Consider the following 14,768-nt stretch of genomic DNA (forward strand, 5'->3'; position numbering starts at 1 on the left):
TATCTGCCTTCAGAGTCCTTGACACAGGTTATTTTCAGGATACAGAAAAGATACATGTACAGTTGACATTATCCTATCCAGACCATTTAGCTATTGTGCAACTACAGACATTCAAAAAATTTCAACCAGCTCTACTTATATAAGATGCATTGATTCCAAGTCTGGATTAAATGTAAACCACTAAATCAATACAATGGGGCTTTTTCAACAGTGGGAAGAATTAACCCAGAAGTTATTGTCAATAAAACTAGTCTCCTTTCGGTGCTCAGCTTTTAAAAGCTCCATTTGACGGATTTCTTATGAGGCCAAAGTAAACAAAGTGTAGGCCTTCAGCTAGAATAACTCCTCCGCCCTGCAAAATAACTGCTTATTGTAGCCAATGTTCGTTCTATTTATCTAAGGGAATAATGAGCCTTGACCACTGGTTAGCAGCGTAACAAAGCTAGCCGATTTTTATCAGGCTTGATGCAGCAGCTGCAGCTGATTTGAGCTGCTTATCATAATGTTCCCCTAATGCCTGCAATGCCTAGAGTAGGGCTAGATGCCGTGAACTACATTCATTGGCTTAGCGCGCTCCACCCGCAAGGAAGGAAAATGAGGGTTTTTCTAAAGTATTAGTATCAAAGATCGATTTTATTTTGATGCAACTGATAACTAAGGCAAATCTTTTTACCAGAGAACTTCTAGTCCCGTATAAATGACCAAGGATAAAATCAATGGGTTTCTATAGAAATCACTCTTAAAAACCCATAGAATATAATAGAGAATGAAATCCTCTCTACAGTTTATAATTTCATAACATTCTGTATGATGATTAAAATAACCTTTGGAAAGTTCTCATAAATCTAACAGGACTTTTCCACTAGGGAATTGAACTATTAAGGCTCCAATTAAAAAAAGCAAAACATTTGCGTACATGCTTAAATTAAGCATTTATTTAAACGATCCGTCGACTTCAATGGGATTTAAGAACAGGCTTAAAGTTGCATTCTATTCTGAATAAGGATGTTTTTCTGAATCACAGAGCTAATGAGGATGAAGGCTATTAGCCACTGTAATTTATCCACATATGGCTATCTTGCTGTAACAGACCACGAAAGTGAATAAGAACAATTTTCTTCATATAACAATAGTTCCTAGAAGCCCCAACTAAGATCAGGGTCCTTGCATGCTAGGCATTAGGCCTAAAGAGGCTTGTCTTGACTTCTGAGGATTATTCTAGATTTTGGTGGGACCAGATTACGAGACATTTGGTGGGAGGTGTGCCATGTGTTCGCTGAACATTCTTGCTCCTCTCTGGAGTCTCATGGCAGATGGCGTATGATAGCTTGCAGAACGCTCTATAAAGTCAGCCTAAACTTGCTGGGCAAACTGGGGGAGTGGGATTTCTGGAGATTGCCGCTCACGGAGACAAATTAAGCACAGTTCTGTCCATAGTTTTTATCCGAGTATTAGGTTCCATTGGCGGTAATTAAATTGCGTTTCAGTTTCTGACTGTTCTCACCCCTAGATGAAAACTGCAAGTTGAACTGAAACTCAATGAAAACTTTCATTTCTTTGGAACACTTCCCTGGAACATTTGTTAACATTTCAAATGAACCATTGTTATTAGAATTGTGTCAGGGAATAACCAGGGGTATTTTTTGACCTGTTGTAATAAACAGTGAGGGCAAAGAAACCGGGTTCTAAAAACCTGGGGTGATTCTTGTGCTCTACCCTATGGCACAACACACGATGAGGTGCATGGAAGAGATTCAGCATTTCACAATGATCTGTTGTATAAAATTAAGAAGAGATGTAAGAAGGAATCAGACTAAATTAATGTAAACAGAAAGGGTTTGCCGATACCGCTGAAGGACTGTGTTAAGATTATGACTGGTAAACAAAAGGAGGAAAGGACTGGAAATTAATGGAGCAAAATTGGTGCCTTGCAAATTAGGCCTAAATGGGGAACAAAATAATAAAAGAATGAACAGTTCCACCCAGGTCCCTTTTTGATTCTCTTAAAAAGAGACTTCGGGGGAGGAAAAAAAGGAAACTTTTTACCATCGCTGCAACAGCAGGATTGTTGCCAGGACACTAGATCTTGGTACTCCAGCAGGGACATGGCCGTCAATGCTGCACCTGTGAGGACCTCAGACTGATGCGTGTAAGGTCCTGCTCTATATTAACCCTAACACCTCCCTTGTGTGATCCTTTTGGTCTTCCTCTATCTTCCTCCTGTCCTCTCTCTTGGCTTTTCACCTGATCCTGAAATCCACAATTCTTCACAGCACCAGCACGGTGAGATGAGATGGCCCATTCAGCTCTGCTTGGTCTGAGAAGGACCAGTGAAGGAGATGGACCTGACCAGACTCACCAGATGAGGTCCCTGCCTGGGGAAGAGAGCTGGGTCTAGCTGACCTGCTAGCCCAAAGTATCCGTCTGTAACTGACTACCCACCCCGTAGCCTGAGAATATCAACAAAAGCCGTATTTCCCTCATCTTTACTATCCTGTCACTTCTCCCTTCGGTATGTCTGGCTGCTTCAAAGCAGGAGAGTGACTATTATTCCAAACAGAGCTAACACTTTTCTTCCCCACCAAAATGGACTGTTTAACTAAACAAAAGACTTTAACAAATATTGTCTGACTCCAAAGAGGGCCTTTGATAGGTTTTAATTAAGTTTGTTTTGCATAATCACTCAATTTTAGTTTCAATGCTCTTTGCCTTGTTTTGATTCTTTTCCTTTTGTGTGTTTCACACAATACGTTTCTAACCTTTGGCATGAATTTCCTAGTGTGTTTGCCATCATACTAAGCAGGCTAAGGTCTCTGTATACCAAACCCCAAATCTTGTTTAACAGTGTTTAATATTGGACAGTTTGAGTCCTATTAACACCTTTGACTCTTCGGGACCCTTTATTCCATCTAAATGAATACAACAGGGCCATCCTTATTGAACAACCTCCTGTCTTTAGAGACAGCTTCCAAATATCCCCAAACATACTGAATACAATTCCATTCCACTTTTATTAGTCTGGGGATTAAGCAGATGATTTTTTACAGTCCCCTGAATTGTTGCTTAGGCTGGGTTTCATTACCCTAAGAAACTTCTGTGACGAACGACAAAGGGAAAAGAAGATCTAATATTATTGGGGACCTAATTTCTATTCTATCACTGCATTTAATTGCATTCATAATCTTAATATCCTGGCTCTGTAAAACACAACTCCTTGAAGTGGTACCTTAGTCACCTGGCTAATCACTTTAACACAAGTAGGGGTGACAGGACTATGTCCTTTGTTGGCTCCTCATTAGAGAATTAGCGAATAAACATCTGATCCAACTCCCATTCCAATAAACAGGAGTTTCTCCATTTACTTCAATGAGAGTTGAACCAAGTCATAAATAAGCATGGAAGTCAGTTACACCAAAATAAAAGACTCTCTCGCTGCTATTGTTATTAGCATCTGCCTGGATGGCTTCTCCACCTGCATCTATATTTGGGTGGAGGACACTCAGTCATACCACTCCCAGTTGGACCATATTTATGTTTCACGCTTTCACATCTTGCCTGCCCACTCCTCCAGCATCCGGCTGGCCCCATTCTCGGATCACCACTTGGTGGCTGTGACAGCCTTGCTGACACCAGAGAGGTTGGGGCCAGTCTTTTGGCATCCTAATAACAACTTGCCCCTACCTTTTCTGTGGATAAAGGGACATTGGTCTCCAAGGCTGCACTTCAGTGAGCTGTAAATTTACTGATAAAAATTGTAATTTAAAAATGTAGCTGTGATGGGTTGGATCACAGAACCCCCCTGGGGCTGCCAACTGATGTGCCAAGACTACTTCAGCCCCTGCTTTCCCTGCCCTCCCAGCTTGGGACTTTAGTGCCCTGCTGGGTTTGAGCCAGACCCGCTAGCCTGCTGCAAACCCAGACCCAGGTCTGGACCACGTCCCCTAACAGCTGCAGGCTTAAACTGAAAGCAGGTTAAGAAGTGTGCTTGTCTTTAACACTCAGATGCCCAACTCCCAATGGGGTCCAAACCCAAATAAATCCATTTTACCCTGTATAAAGCTTATATAGGGTAAACTCAAATTGTTCACCCTCTATAACACTGATAGAGAGGTTTGCCGCCCCTCCCTCCCCCCAGGTATTAATACATACTCTGGGTTAATTAAGTAAAAAGTGATTTTATTAAATACAGAACGTAGGATTTAAGTGGTTCCAAGTAATAGCAGACAGAACAAAGTGAATTACCAATTAAAATAAAATATGCAAGTCTATGTCTAATACAGTAAGAAAACTGAATACAGATAAAAACCTCACCCTCAGAGGAATTCCAGTAAGCTTCCTTTTACAGACTAGTCTCCTTCTAGTCTGGGTCCAGCAATCACTCACACCCCCTGTAGTTACTGTCCTTTGTTCCAGTTTCTTTCAGGTATCCCTGAGGATGGAGACGCTATCTTCTTAGCCAGCTGAAGACAAAATGGAGGGGTTTCCCACAGGTTTAAATAGTCTCTCTTGTGGGTGGAGACCCCCTCCCCTTTCCTATGCAAAGTCCAGCTCCAAGATGGAGTTTTGGAGTCACCTGGGCAAGTCACATGTCCATGCATGACTCAGTCTTTACAGGCAGCAGCCATTGCCCACATGCTATCTTGAACGTCTCCAGGAAGACTTCTTATGTGGATTGGAGCCTTCCAAGATCCATTGTTCATTAAGCGTTTCTTGACTGGGCACTTAATTTGCACATTCCTTTCTCAAGAAGCTAACCAAATGCTTTACTAAGGCTACTTAAAAATCAAGCAAGTACACAACCAATATTCATAACTTCAAATACAAAAATGATATATGCATACAAATAGGATGAATAGATTAAGTGGATCATAACCATTACAGAGATATGTTACATGTCATATGTAGCCTAAAACATATTCCAGTTATACATTCATAAGCCTTAGGAGGTGCACGATCACAGTAGCTTTTAAGGTAAATAGGACAAAATGTTATGGAAGCATCTGTGAAGTAATGTATACAAATAGTCTGTTCATAGTTTAGATGTGACTTGTCAAAGTTTAAATAACAGAAACTTTACATTAGTGAAATTAGTGCTCTAACATTGGCACTCTCTATACTTCTTCATGTGATGATTAATTTTCAGAGCTAAATAGCTTGACTTTTATTGATTATGGGTCCAGTCCTGCAAAGTACTGAAGGACTGGGACTCAGAACATCCGGAGGAGCTTAGCACATTGGTGGACTGGAAGTTTTCTTTGTACTCCCTGATCATACAGAATACCCCAATCATGCTGCAATTCACAAGAATTCTGTCTTTAACAAACACATGACTAATGGGGTGCACTCCACTCTTGCGAGAGCCCCCTGGCCAAGTGCATGTGCCTGCACTCTCTTTCTCTCTATTTGTGGTGGGTCTTCACTGACTCAGCCCTCCGGCCAAGTCACACACCGTCTACATGTGAAATAAAATCAAAGCAAACCCCTTTCAGGGTACAAGTCCGACAGGGCTCTCTGTAATGTTTCTCTCAATTTGTCCCTGCTCTGGAATAGAGTGGTGCCCCAGGACTTCCTCCCTGGAGGCAATGTCTTCGCCCTCTCAGGGCCTTTCTGGCCCCAGCTCTCCTGCTGGGCCACTACAGTTCAGTTCCCCTGGGGTGCCTGAAAATCCAGGCCACTTTCCCAGTGGCTGCGGGACCCAGGCCTACCCTCTACTCAGGGTCCCAGCCCAGGGACCCTCTAGATAGCAGCTGTGCCATGCTCCTTAATCTAAGTCACACTGCTGCTCTAATTCCCTGGCCACTTCCCTGTGGCTCCAGCCCATTCTTCACCCTTACCTAGCAGCCTCCTCCTGGTGGAGTCCCAGCAGCGGGCCTGGAGCTCCTTTTGCTCTCCCTGGCTTCTGGCTGCCCTGCCCTGCCCTGCCCTGCCGCTCCCTCCACCAGCCAGGCACACCACCCACTCTTCTCCAGTCTCAAGCTGGCCGTGCAGCAGTTTTTATACTAGCCTGCTGGAACCTGATTGGCTGCTTCCTCCACAGCTGCTCAAGGCAGCTTGGAGGACCTCTCTACCGCCTTTTTGTGGGCAGGGTGTGGCAGGGCCCCAAGGCCTCCAGCAGGGAGACTCAGGACTTAGTCCAGCCCATCACAATGACACTGTATGAAAGGCCCAGGTAAGTGTCTTTATAGAGTTCCCTCAAATGTAGGGAAGATGGGTTTAGAGTGAATGGCAGCAAATCTGCCTGGAATTGGTACAAATGTGTTGCAGTCCTTAAGGCTAAGTTGGGTCTTGCAATCAGGCCCTGCATGATCCATTCACAAGACTGGAACTGGATAAAACTCATGTGGGTTTGGTTGGTGATTAAAGTTCTACAGAACCTCTAAGAACCACTCCCACCTCCCTAACATATGCTTTTTGGTCTTCATAGATTTTAAGATCAGAAGGGACCATTGTGTCAGCCAGTGTGACCGCCTGCATTACACAGGCCCTGGGACTTAACTAAATTAATTCCTGCTTTAAGGGGGGAGATTTTGAGCTCAGTGGTTTGACCATTAGCCTGCTAAACCCAGGGTTGTGAGTTCAGTCCTTGAGGGGGCCACTTAAGGATCTGGGACAAAATCAGTACTTGGTCCTGCTAGTGAAGGCAGGGGGCTGGACTCGATGACCTTTCAGGGTCCCTTCCACCTCTCTGAGATAGGTATATCTCTCTATATTATATTATTAGAAGTCCAACAGTTCTGGTTCAACTAGAGCATATGTTTTAGAAAAGCATTTTAGACTGTGCAGTCCTTTATCATCAAATTCTGTTCCTCCTGGAGCTACTCAGAGACGGGGATCAAATCACCCTTTAACCTTCTCCTTGAAAAACCTCGGAGTCTATCAATATAAAGCACGTTTACCAATTCTGAAATCATCCTCATGGCTCTTCTCTAAAGCCTCTCCAATTTTTCAACATCTTCCTTGAATTGTAGACAGAACTGGACACAGTATTTCAGTAATGGCTGCATCAGTGCCAAATACAGAGGACAAATCACCTCTCTATTCCTACTCAGTATTCTCCTATTTATACATTAAATGATTGCATTAGCCCTTTTGACCAGAGTGTTGTACTGGGAGCTCATGTTTAGCTAATTATTCACCATGACTTCCCTCCCCCCCCCAAGTCCTTTTCAGAGTCACTGCTTCCTAGGATAGAGTCCCCTAGCCTGTACGTATGGCTGCATTCTTTGTTTCTACATGTATGTTCATACAGTTGGCTGTATTGAAACACATTTTTTATCTTGCCCAGCTGATCAAGTGATCCAAAATCAGTGATCTATTTGAAAACTTTAACAGTGATTTTATGTTTTTGCCTATGTAATTGATCAGAATATTAAACAGCAGAGGGCCAAGAACTGGACCCTGCAGGACCCATCTAGAAATACACCCCTTAACAATGATTGCTTATTTACAATTACATTTTGAGACCTATCAACCGTCAGTTTTTAATCAATATTAATTATGTCTCATCTCATTTCTTAATCAAAAGGCTATGTGGTACCAAGTCAACTGTCTTACAGAAGCCTAAATTATGGCACATCAACACTATTTTGACAACCAAACTTGTAATTTAGTAAAAATATATATGAAGTTAGTTTGACAAGATCTAGTTTCCATAAACCCAGGCTGATTGGCAGTAATTATATTACTCTCCTTTAATTCTTTACAAGTTGAGTCTCATATCAGCCGTTCTATTTTCCCTGCATCAGGTGGATAGGTCTATACCTACTCGGAATTATTCATGTCAGCTTTCCTCCTTCATGCTACTTCCTGAAGCTAAGTGGTCTCTTCTTCCTGGATTGTTCCTCCTTTCTAAACAGTCTTTAGTGAGTCCTAGTTACGCCTAATGATAATGGTCTAGTATTGCTTTTTAGTGCCTTTTCAAACGCAAGGTAAACCAACTCCCTTATTATCCAAGCAAGTGTCCCATCAGGTCCCAATGATCTATAATGGACATCTTTTTATTTTTTGCAGTATGTCTCACACTTCAGAAGTCATTCTGCCTGTCCTTCCTTGGGCAGTAATTGCTCCCTCCCCTGAATTGCGCTACAACATTAATTTATCTCATGAATACCCCAGCAAAGTTCCTAAGCAATTTTAATTTCTTTGTAATCTTTAGTTCATTAGCCAATCCGGGTGTCCTTGACCCAGCAGGGTGCCCTCATTATTCTTCATTGGGATGATATTTTGCTCTTTTCCTTTGGACACGACTGCTGATATTCTCTTGGGATGATGGCTCTGAATCTTAATTTTCCAGGGATGAGAAAATTAAATGATCACCATAAAATTAAAATTATGATGTAAAGAAAAAAAGTGATGTGAAAAAAGATCAGCATGCTGGAGTGGAGGGGTCTACCACATGTGTGATGGTAACTGGATATTTTAAGGTCATCTGGTGCTTCAATCCCTGTAAAAGAGCTAGTATCTTACTAGAACTAGTATGCCATGCTACTTCCCCTTTTGTCAGTGTCCAACCAGTGTCACAGCTTGGTTCTGGAGGGCACCATGTTGTCAGAAGTGAAGTCTTCTGAGTGTGATGTAATGGTCATTAACGTTTTCTTGGCAGTGTTACCAGTCACAATCCCTGTGAACTAGTCAATATAGGGGACTAAATACCTAAATTCCACTCCCCTTACCCAATATATCGGTATTCTTAATTTTCGGTACTATATCTATTGTGCAACATGGCTGGTGTTGTTTTAATGACTATCATGTTCTAGTCTAGAGGTCCCATCCCATGATCCCATCCTCCATATCTGCACAGCAGAATACCAACTGACAATGCTCAACCAAAAACTCCAATCAGTATTACATCATGAGATGCATTACATCAGGGGAAGAAATTCTCATTGGCTGATCATGGACTGAAGCTAAATAAACCCTTTCATGAGAGGCCCCATTTGTGTGCAAGGTGTAATTCTGTAAAGCACCTCCATGCGTGTGAAAGACAACGAACTATTTAAAAAAATTCTCCCACTCTTACTCACAATGTATTCGGGCAATATCAGATGGACTTCAATGGGAGTTTGCCAGATTATGGACTAAGTAAAAACCATGTAAAGACGTCAATATTTGGACCTTTGTCTTCATTGATATGAAAGTTCTTAATAGAAACCTAAACTCCTGGCTTGTGGCACTGTCTGATCTCTCATCAGCACATATGCTCCCCATGGCAAAGTCATCAATTACCAGTAACACACCACAGTATTTCAGCTACCACCACGACTCACTATATTTATCACAAAAAATGAGTGGGGGATGTCTGACACTTCAGTACAGTGACTGTTAACAAATTGTGACTCTTTAACAGTGACTTCTTTTAATCCTTGCATCTTCCTCTTGGTTTTTCACTTCCTGTTCGTTTGTGTGACAGTCCTTATATGTACTGGGACTTCCACATGCTTCAAATTGAAAGTAAAACAAAAGGGAAAATTGGTGGCAGCTGAAGCCATGACCATATCTGCAGGAGCCCATCTGTTAGAAATTGTGAAGGTCCCAACTGCTCTGATCATTTGGAGGAGACCTTCTCTGTACATTTACGCAGCACCTGGGCTTCAGCCTTCTATTTACATATTAAAAGACATGTCACTGGATTAACTGGCTGATGTGGTCACCGGCAAAACGCAGCTGATGTTTACTCTCTAGTGTATACACAGAACTAGCTAGCTCCTACATTGTCCAGATTTTGTTTTCTCTGCAATGTTTGAATCCCTTATCACCACAACTGATAGTAGGATATAATTGACCAGCTGGTCTTCTAGCAGGTATAATAAAATAGATGAAAACAATCCAATTTGGGGCTGAAAGAGAGGATAGCTGGCACAGGGAATTCATAAAAAACACCATCTTCAACCATGCTGCAGTGCCAGTCTCTACATCAGCTAATTGACAGTTTTGTATATTTCTATAGGGCTGTGTCCTTTAATAATGATGGTGGCTGTGGGATGTTGATAGTCTATTGATATCAGGCTAGTCACTGAATGATGTTCTAGGTACCTTCCAAATAGTCAAGAAGAGACAGTGCCTGACCAAAGGAGCTCACAGTCTGAGGACCAGCAGAGAGGTAGACAGGGATTAGGGGAACTAGAACAAAACTGGGAATTCAGAGGCAAGTCAGCTCAATTAGACCTTTCCATAAGGAGCCAATTGGAAGACAACACCATGACGATTTTGTGGCAAATAAGGCTGAGAATATTGTCAGAGTGATCCAATATGGCTTTATATGATCCCCATCTATTTTCTATTATATGTCAATCAAAGGTTATAGTGTTTGTAGTCATGCCCTTCTTGAGCAGTGGGACCATACAGTATGGGCACTTAGACCCTGGAACCAGTGCCTCAGCCCTCCTGGTTCTCCAGTTGCTTAGACATGTTGCCCCCACAGGGTCCTGGCTGTGGGAGCTTAGGTGTCTAGCTAACGCCTTCAGGGATGGCATGGCTATAAAGCAGGGACAGACAGATTTAGCAAAAAAAAAAAAAAGGTTATGCATCCCTGCTTTACTCTTAAAAAGCACAGGAGAGCAACAGATCTGTGGAAAACAACAAACTCCTGAACACCATCCCCTTCAGTCTGATCTCTCCCCTTTTGTGAGTAACTGCTTTGGTCTGAGGCCTTTAGGAGAAGCAAAATCCATCCTGATATAATGACAGCTGGGTGTTATGTTGCTGGCAATGAAATGGCTTCCTTGGCTTAGAGCGCATTCCCTTTTTCAGAACAGACTCTGCCTCTTACTTCTGCTGGGGATTTTCCATGTTTCTGGGCAGAAAGTCATTGAAAGTCAATAGCACTGCCTAGAGAACCCCCATTGCTCTAGGAGGCAAGAGTCATTCAATGTTGACAGCTCTGTCACAGGTTTCCAGACAGCGCTTCTGCCCTAGGTGTCAAGTCCTGCTACATAACAAATGTGCAAAGCCATACGAAAGATTCCTTTCGGAACAGAGATTGAAACGCCTTGGGCATTCACAAAACAAAACCAGAATTCACACAGACATAGCCCCCAAACTCTTACTGCGTGCTCCTGTGCTGAAGGCAGCAGTGACTGGACTCAGGTAGATTTGGATTCAATTCCCACCTCGCCCACATGTAGCTCTGTGGGCTAGCTTGCCTTTAGTATATTCACTGCTACTGTAGCATGGTGGGCTAGCTTGTCTATATAACTTTTCTTATACGTTTCTTATGGGTTTGATTATTTAGTATAACAGGTTTCTATTAGGGTATATTTTGGCTGTAACACAAGGGACCTGCAGGCCACATTCTGTATGGTGAGCTGAGGCAAAGTTAGCATACATATGTCTAGAACCTTTCACCTAAATAGATGGTGATGAGCTAAAGCATAAGGTCCATATATGGCTGTGACCTTTAACATAGAGGATGCGTTGAAGCAGGTTGGCATAGGGGCTTTCCTAAGTTCATACCCTTTTAAACTTAACAGGCAAACCACCACTTGGAAAGAACCGAAAAAAACGGTTAGGACAAAAATACCAAATGTGATACCTAACCCCAAAAAGGCCATGGTAACGAACGGACGTATGTGATAATAATTTGAGGTCATTGATATACTAGCCTATAGAAAAAAGACACCCCAACATTAGTAAGGTGAGGAAATACAAATAAGGAAAAGGGGAAAAATCCCCTACTGAATATGCATCGAACATAGTGGCTTCAGTGTAACGTATTATAAAAGTGGCATCCCAGTCTTGGGGCGGTGGGAAAGAGATGTAGCCCTTGTGTGGTGCCAGAACGATGGCCACCGGTGATGAGGGGATGGTGACGGGGATGTGGAAGATGATGGCTAACATTGCAGGTTGTTCTACAGGAGATGGTGTGAGTATATGGATGTGCAGATGTACATTCTGCAATATCCCCATCTACCTTACTGAGTTGTGGGATCAGGGCATCTCATTTGGGATGAGAGAACTCCAGGTTCAAGTGTTTACTCTGCCTGATTTGGAGGTGTCCCTGAGCCTGAGAAACCTCCCCAACGAATTTTTCATCAAAACCAATACGTTTCCACTAAACATTGCCATTTTGACAAAATGGCATTTTTCTACAAAAAAGTGTTTAGTTGAATTTTTTTCTAGCTATAGCCCAATCCTCAGCAGAGATCCCACTGAGTTAACTTGGCATTAGGTGCATCAGGACATTACCCAGGGTTTTCTGAACCCAAACCAGTGGTAACTTAACTGTTTCTCTCCAAGTGGTGTCAGTAATAAATCAATGGGGACACAGCTCCTCCATCTGATAAATGACTGGTACAACCACGAGTGCTTTTACCTAAAAATACTTTTTTATTAGGTCTCAAGCACACACACACACAAGCAGTAGATTCAGCGCATTCCAAACATTTATAATTACCCAAAGTCTGAGATGTAATCAAGAGCCAGGATTCCGGGGACTCTACTTCCATCCAGCTGCTGGGGAGTTTAAGTATCAGCTCCTTGCCCAAAGAAAAGTTCCCTGGACTGCTTCAAAGTGTATCTTTTTTGTCTAATCTTGTATAGCTAACTTAAACAAAGCACATAACGCACGGTGACTCCTAGTGGGTCACCATAGTAGCCCTTAGTGGGTCACCAATTCTCTTAATTTCAGCAAATTACTCATTATCTCTCATCATCAAAGCATTTCTATTATTTCTAGTCATAACAGCAATAACACATATGTCAGAGGCATTTAACCAAAGTCGGCTGTCAACATTCCTTCCAGTCTCATGACACATTAACCCTCTGTCCCATCCTCCCGTTCTGATTAGCAAAACTGCAAACATGCAGCGGTTTTGCCTTTCCTCTCAGAGCCTAAGGTTATTCCTAGCTATATGGTATTTGGTTTTCAGCTAGCAGTGACCGGACCTATAAAATAGCTGACTGTAGTAATGTCAAGTTCTGGGGTTACAAGGATGGCATGATTTGGTCCAGGCTTCTAGGAAACAAAGGTATTGGAAATTCTCACCTGCAAAAGAAGAAATGGGAAATAATGAATCTTACATTTCAGAAGCTTTGCTGGAAAAGTCCTGCTAGAGCTGAAGACTCCCTTGAAAGCAGGCTTTGGACTACAGGAAGCTCCCATGAGAATCGTGTTTGCTAAGAAAACATCAGAGAAGACAATAAAGCCAATGACATTACAACAAAGCATTCAGACGAGGATGAATATGTTTATCACTGATCAGTGATAAACCTTTGATGTTCCTTGGATGAGCTGAAACTCATGTGTAAAACATAAGGGATAGGTTGTGCAGTGCACTAGATTTTTTTCATTAACATTCTGGTTTTACATTTGCATTAAACCACCGAAAACTGTGAGTGTTTTCCTTCAAAATACAAAAATAATTAGGTATCCAGGTTTAGGACTTGGTTTTGATTCTTTAAGTTAACTGGAGGATTTCTGGTTTTACACATATTATCCTGGTCTATCTTCAAAAACTATACATTGTATTAATGTTACAGAGAATACTTGTACTGTTTATCCCAAATGGCTCCTCCATCTCCCAGCTGTAAAAGGCCTTGTGTGCCTAGAGAAATGACCGTTTAGCTGGCACTGCATTGCACCTAGGCACTCTACCAAGTGGCAGCTTTGCAATACGAGCCAGGCACCGATGCATGCGGATGGTGGCTCACCATTCGCTAATCCTCACTGCACCCTGGGATGATGTTTACATTGCAGGCTGGTCCAGATCAGCTGACTCAGTTTCACAGGGCTCAAGCTCTGGGGCTAAACAATTTCCCGGTAGATGTTCAGGATCGGTTTGGAGTCCAGGCTCTGGGGCGGGGCGGGGGCATTAGATTGCAGGGGCCAGCTGTGTCCAAATGTCTACAATTTTATAGCCCCACAGCCTGAGACTTATCAGCCTGATCTGGGCTGGCTGTGGGTCTTTTACTGCAGTGTAGACACACTACACTGTGCTACGACACTAAATGGCTGGCTCCCCAACACTGGCCTTAAAAGAGCTGACAGCTAAAAGGGTCTCACGTCTGCTCTGCTATCCTCCAAGTCTTCCCCTCCTTTCATTCCAACATCCCTTCTCCCACGTTATGCTTCCTATGTTGTCCAGCTCACAACTCGGTTTAAAAATAGAGCAATGGAGCTGTTTTCATTCAGATGCAGAGGTGCCCATAATGACCCACTCCTTTGTCATCTCAGGATTAAATCGACATGTGATGCTTCGCACAGGATTATACCTTAAGACCGCTTGCAAAGTTCAGCTGAGCCCCGATCCCACAAAGCATTTAAGCACGTGCTTAACTTTAATTATGTCAGGTTTCAGAGTAGCAGCCGTGTTAGTCTGTATCCGCAAAAAGAAGAACAGGAGTACTTGTGGCACCTTAGAGCCTAACAAATTTATTAGAGCATAAGCTTTCGTGGACTACAGCCCACTTCTTCGGATGCATTATGCATAATTATGTCAGTAACTCCAGTGAGTGTTCATACAATAGCTGGATTGCAGTCCTTGTGCAGAATGTGCCAGCCCATTAGCTGTGAGGTTTCTCTCACAGGGAGAATGATCTGTGGTGGCTGCCAATTTGTTTCTGGGTCCAATTTACAATACTAATTAGATTTCCAAATCTGTAATTGGCAACTACAACTACTTCCAAGATTCCCTCATTCCTATGTGATCCCCCAGCCATTGAGATCAGCTGAGTGTCTTGAGCGAATACTCCTCTGGGCGAGTTAGGAGGCTCACTGAGGGCTCCTTGACTAGAATATCCACAAAGGATGTATCCAAGGTCTCTTACATAAG

The sequence above is a fragment of the Malaclemys terrapin genome, chromosome 4 (genome assembly GCF_027887155.1).
Source record: "Malaclemys terrapin pileata isolate rMalTer1 chromosome 4, rMalTer1.hap1, whole genome shotgun sequence".
Classification (NCBI taxonomy): Eukaryota; Metazoa; Chordata; order Testudines; family Emydidae; genus Malaclemys; species Malaclemys terrapin.